Genomic DNA, 6,000 nt, shown 5'->3' with positions numbered 1-6,000 from the left:
GGTATAATTAATTAGTTAAAACCCAGGACATAATTAGGAGAAATAATTTATTCATAATTAAATAAATTTTTTTTATTATTGTTGCGGCTCGTGGTCTGCGATGCCACTGCAGATGAGATGGACTCACCTTCACGGCATCTACAATGATGCCTCGCCGGCTTAAAACCTGTGCGCTGCTTGTGCTGTTGTTATTTTTGGTGTTGATGTGTACAGCTGGCAGCAGGAGGGTTGCAGCCGTTGAATGTAGGCTACTGTTACAGCAACCGTGTGATCACTGTAAGGGTGGACAGCGCACGGCTTGGGGTGAGCCGGAGGCTGGCGCGCCTGCCAAGCTGGAGACGGAGGTCGAGGTGCGCGGGGGTGCATGCTGTCCACTTCGGCACGCAGGCTGCACAGTCCTGCGTGCCGGCCGTCTGCCCAGCTACCTGTGAACCCCAGCTCACTTCCACGCCTACTGCGCCACCGCTGCTTGCCATATGGGTGGCCATCAGGCCAGCTCCGGGGCTTCCGCTGGAGGCGCGGGCGACCACCAGAGTGGACACTTCCCCGTCGCTGGGCTAGGGCATGGGGCGCCGATGGTCCGGGCCAATTCCCTCGCCTGCTCGCGAGGTGAGGTGAAGCGGGCGAGGGGGGTATGTGGCAGGGTGTGTTCTGCGATGCCGCTGCAGGGTTGGTGGTGGTGATGTGTACGGCTGCCAGCGGGAGAGCTGAAGCCGTTGAATGTACTGTTACAGCAACCGTGTGATTATTGTAAGAATAAATGATGCTGCGAACAGTGGCGTGTCTAGAAAATTTTTGTTGGGGGGGCCAGGTAGGGGCACAGATTTGGAGAAGGGTGGCCGATGTAATTGGCAGATAATGTTAAAAACAATTCTACCAACCGTTAACCATAATTCAATAACCCTATAAACCTAATAACCGAATGCGCTTTTAACTCTTATTAGAATGAGATTTTAACCACTACGGTGCAAAGTTTTTAGATACTGCGTTGATAAAGTACAAGATACAATCAGTCAGTGTTTATTCAGCATTCAAGGACATCAATATTTGCATAGTATTTTTACTGACATGTAGTGCACATATGTTTTGGGCAAAAACATTTTTGAATATTAAAATACAAACATTTTTAACATACAATTGGCAAATTAGCCAATGCCAATGCAAAACCAATGCCTGTTTAAAAAAAAAAAGAAGATAATCTTCTCACAAACTGGTGTTTGATTTTGAAACAGGAAAAAAGTGGGGAAACAAATGAAAAGACGAACATTTGAATAAAACCTGAAAGCAAGTAAATACTTTCTATGCTGCCTTATGGTAAACTTTGGTAATATTGAGAACAACACTGGCTGATGATGAAATACAGTCAGCTGGCATGGTGACACTGCCAGTATTAACCTGCAGGGCTGGACTGGGAAAAAAAATCGGGCATTTTCACTACAGATTGGCCCACCAGGTATTAAAGCCATAAAGCCTTTGAATGAAAACAGATGCTGTTGTGACAGTGATGTATACTGTCTTTTTGGTATATGTATGATTTCTATACATTTTACGTCAGATAAAAACTTTGTTCGCAAGATTCAGATAATTATTTAATAAAAGCTAAATATTTTAAATGAGAATAAGAAAGAAAAGTATTTCTTTGTGCCCTCCTCTCCCTGTTAATGCCCTACCTGGCCCCCTGGAAACACTTTGCTAGACCCGCCCCTGCACAGTTACCAGCTGTCAGCTACATAGAAAAGGATCCTGGTGTTATTTGTCTCTCAGAAACAGTTCATAACTTCCCTTCAACTCATTCATGTTAACTAAAAGGTAAACCTGTTTCTCCATCACAGCTCTGATGATTCAGTAAGGACATCTCCTGGTTTCATCCTCATGTTTCCCTCTCACCACATATCCAAACTGACATCATGACCAGCAGCTTTACAGCTGTGGCTCCAGCAAACATCAGCTGATACTAGAAAGTAATATTAAATAAATTCTAACAACAGCTGATCAAGCTTAACCGTGCTGCTGTTGTTTAGCGCGACATCCGCTGGTTTCCTGTTTCTGGCGCAAAGTGGGCGATAAACAAACAAGAGAGACGATCAGCTGATCATTGATCAGTTTCATGATTGAAGTAGCAATAGAAGAGGGAGGGGAGATAAGAGAAGAGGCAGCTGTAAAGACAGAATAAATCCAGCTTTGTGTCTTTTTCCATCCTAGCTGAAGTACGGGACAAACTGCGTCTCTTCTCAGCTCAATACGAAACATGTAATATTTTCTCTGAATGGGGGGACCATTCCATTTTTTAAGGAGCTGTTGGCAACTCTACTAACTAACCTTATGAATAAAATAAAGTTCACTATCAGTAACATCATAGCAACCGAACAGCTGTATAGAAACTCCGTCATGCTAGCTCACGCAGTACGAGGTATTGTAACTGACTGTAAAAAGTCAGCACAACGAAAATAAACTCCACCTAAACTTGGTTTATATCTGACCCAGATAGACTGCAGGTCATAACTTCTTACCTGAAGTTCAGTTCACCTGACACTCGGACCGGCGGCCGCCTCGGGGCTCTCCTCCTGCTTCACCTTCCCTCATCCACCTGTTGCCTCTGTGGAAGCTCCGCCACAGCCACCACCAAACAACTGAGTTATTTTTACACATCGGCCAGCATCTGGCCAATCCACCACCTCTCATGTTCATGCCGTTACAAAAAAAAAAAAAAAAAAAGTCATCAGCCCACCATGCAAACGTCCGATGGCCAGTCCAGCTATGTTAACTTGTTAATCTTTTGCTGAAAAAATGTTTTCTGCGGTGCCGTCTTTCGTGCTTGGCTCTCCTACCTTTGCTAACATGATGCGCATAGTGCAGAAGCCGGTGCTGCATTCACTTACCCTCGGATATCTGAGCTTCACTGTGAAACCATAATCGTACATTTGATATTTCATTAAATTTTATTGTTTTAGCTTCGGGGTGGCACCTGGGGTGGCCAGTCTGGTTGGGGGGGTGGCCTGTGCCCCCCCAGGCCACCCCGCTGGACACGCCATTGGCTGCGAAGCATGAAAATGCCATCGGGTCTGCCCTGGTGGCGATCTTTTTTTTTTTTTTTTTTAAATCTTAAGTGCACGCAAACCAGTACACAAATTAAAACAAATACTATTTATAAACTATAATACAAAAATTACAATTAAAATTCTCAACAACAAAAACAACAAAAAAATGTATATAATTAATATGTAAACAACTTAACAACCCCCAAAGTGTCTAAGTCACGTTACGTGTCAGTGCAACACCGAAACATAAGAGTGGGGGAGAGGGAGCAAAGTGTGCCTGCTCTCCGCTGACACAGGAGCGGTGTGTCCAGCGACCTGGTTGTTTCGTTTTTGCCGTTTTTACTTACCTTGGATCCAGATGAAACCATTGTGTCCTTTGATGTAGTCTCTCTCTTCACTTGCATACCCACCAAGCAGTGGTGTGTGTGTGTCTAGAAAATTTTTGTTGGGGGGGCCAGGTAGGGGCACAGATTTGGAGAAGGGTGGCAGATGTAATTGGCAGATAATGTTAAAAAAAAATTCTACCAACAATTAACCATAATTCAGTAACCCTGTAAACCTAATAACCTTATTAGAATGAGATTTTAACCACTACGGTGCAAAGTTTTTAGACACTGCGTTGATAAAGTACAAGAGACACAATCAGTGCTTTGTCAGTGTTTACTCAGCATTCAAGGACAGCAATATTTGCATAGTATTTTTACTGACATATAGTGCACATATGTTTTGAGCAAAAACATTTTTGAATATTTAACATACAATTGGCAAATTAGCCAATGCCAATGCAAAACTTTATCTGCCTGTTAAAAAAAGAAGATAATCTTATTACAAACTGCTGTTTGATTTTTAAAACAGGAAAAAAGTGGAGAAACAACTGAAAAGACTAACATTTGAATAAAACCTGAAAGCAAGTAAATACTTTCTATGCTGCCTTATGGTAAACTTTGGTAATATTGATGTATAAAGAACAACACTAGCTGATGATGACATACAGTCAGCTGGCATGGTGACACTGCTGGACTGGGACAAAAAAATTGGGCATTTTGACTAGAGACCGGCCCACCAGGTATTAAAGCCAAAAAGCCTTTGAATGAAAACAAATGCTGTTGTGACAGTGATGTACACTGTCTTGTTGGTATATGTATGATTTCTATACATTTTACGTCAGATAAAAACTTTGTTCGCAAGATTCAGATAATTATTTAATAAAAGCTAGATATTTTAAATGAGAATAAGAAAGAAAAGTATTTTTTGTGCCCCCAACTCGTTAATGAGGAACAAATCCTCATTTCATCCTATGATAACAGCATTTTCACCATTTCAGCCAGTGTGAGTGGAGAACAGCCAAGTCTCCTCCCTGATAAACCTCCACATGTACCACCGAAAACAGTTAAATTACAGGGAGTGCAGAATTATTAGGCAAATGAGTATTTTGTCCACATCATCCTCTTCATGCATGTTGTCTTACTCCAAGCTGTATAGGCTCGAAAGCCTACTACCAATTAAGCATATTAGGTGATGTGCATCTCTGTAATGAGAAGGGGTGTGGTCTAATGACATCAACACCCTATATCAGGTGGTGCATAATTATTAGGCAACGTCCTTTCCTTTGGCAAAATGGGTCAAAAGAAGGACTTGACAGGCTCAGAAAAGTCAAAAATAGTGAGATATCTTGCAGAGGGATGCAGCAGTCTCAAAATTGCAAAGCTTCTGAAGCGTGATCATCGAACAATCAAGCGTTTCATTCAAAATAGTCAACAGGGTCGCAAGAAGCGTGTGGAAAAACCAAGGCGCAAAATAACTGCCCATGAACTGAGAAAAGTCAAGCGTGCAGCTGCCAAGATGCCACTTGCCACCAGTTTGGCCATATTTCAGAGCTGCAACATCACTGGAGTGCCCAAGAGCACAAGGTGTGCAATACTCAGAGACATGGCCAAGGTAAGAAAGGCTGAAAGACGACCACCACTGAACAAGACACACAAGCTGAAACGTCAAGACTGGGCCAAGAAATATCTCAAGACTGGTTTTTCTAAGGTTTTATGGACTGATGAAATGAGAGTGAGTCTTGATGGGCCAGATGGATGGGCCGTGGCTGGATTGGTAAAGGGCAGAGAGCTCCAGTCCGACTCAGACGCCAGCAAGGTGGAGGTGGAGTACTGGTTTGGGCTGGTATCATCAAAGATGAGCTTGTGGGGCCTTTTCGGGTTGAGGATGGAGTCAAGCTCAACTCCCAGTCCTACTGCCAGTTTCTGGAAGACACCTTCTTCAAGCAGTGGCATAGCTGGACTGGCCATCGGGCATACCGGGCATTTGCCCGGTGGGCCGCTGGCGATTTTTTGTTTTTATGGGCCGATGGATTTTTTTTTTTTTTTTAGGAAGGGTATATATAATGAAAGGTGTTGGATTGGCCAATTGGTCATGATCGACTCTGGGCTGGACCAATTACAACCGAGGAGGCTGGATGCACCCTCCCCCTTGTTTAGCAATCACGTGATTTTCGCGCATTGCATGCCGGGAACTCGTGGCATAACAATCCAAGTACTGCATCAAATGCAAGTATTTGCAGCACCGCAAAACGTTCATTCTCCGGTTCCAATACCTTCTTGTTTTTTCTTTGCCGCACAAAAAAGGAATGTACAAAACAAAAGGAGAACAATGCCGGTCCGTACAAAAACATACTAGACGAAAAGTCAAAGAAAAGATACGAGGAAAAAATCAAAGGAGTGAAAGGGTCAGACCCTTACGAGCACACAGAGTGGACAAAATACATTAGCGTGCTGCCCAACTTTCACCACGCTCATATTTATAATTATACGCTTCTTGGAGTGAGTGCATACACTCATGAAGTTTAGTAACTTCAGGTCACTGCAACAAGCCCAGGACCAGTTTACCGACGGATGGGTACAGGACCTTGAAATGCACCGTGTAGAACGAAAGACCATCGTACGAACAAAGGTAAGTT

This window comes from Rhamphochromis sp. 'chilingali' (genome assembly GCF_963969265.1).
Source record: "Rhamphochromis sp. 'chilingali' genome assembly, chromosome: 1".
Taxonomy (NCBI): Eukaryota; Metazoa; Chordata; class Actinopteri; order Cichliformes; family Cichlidae; genus Rhamphochromis; species Rhamphochromis sp. 'chilingali'.
This window is presented reverse-complemented; position numbering follows the sequence as displayed.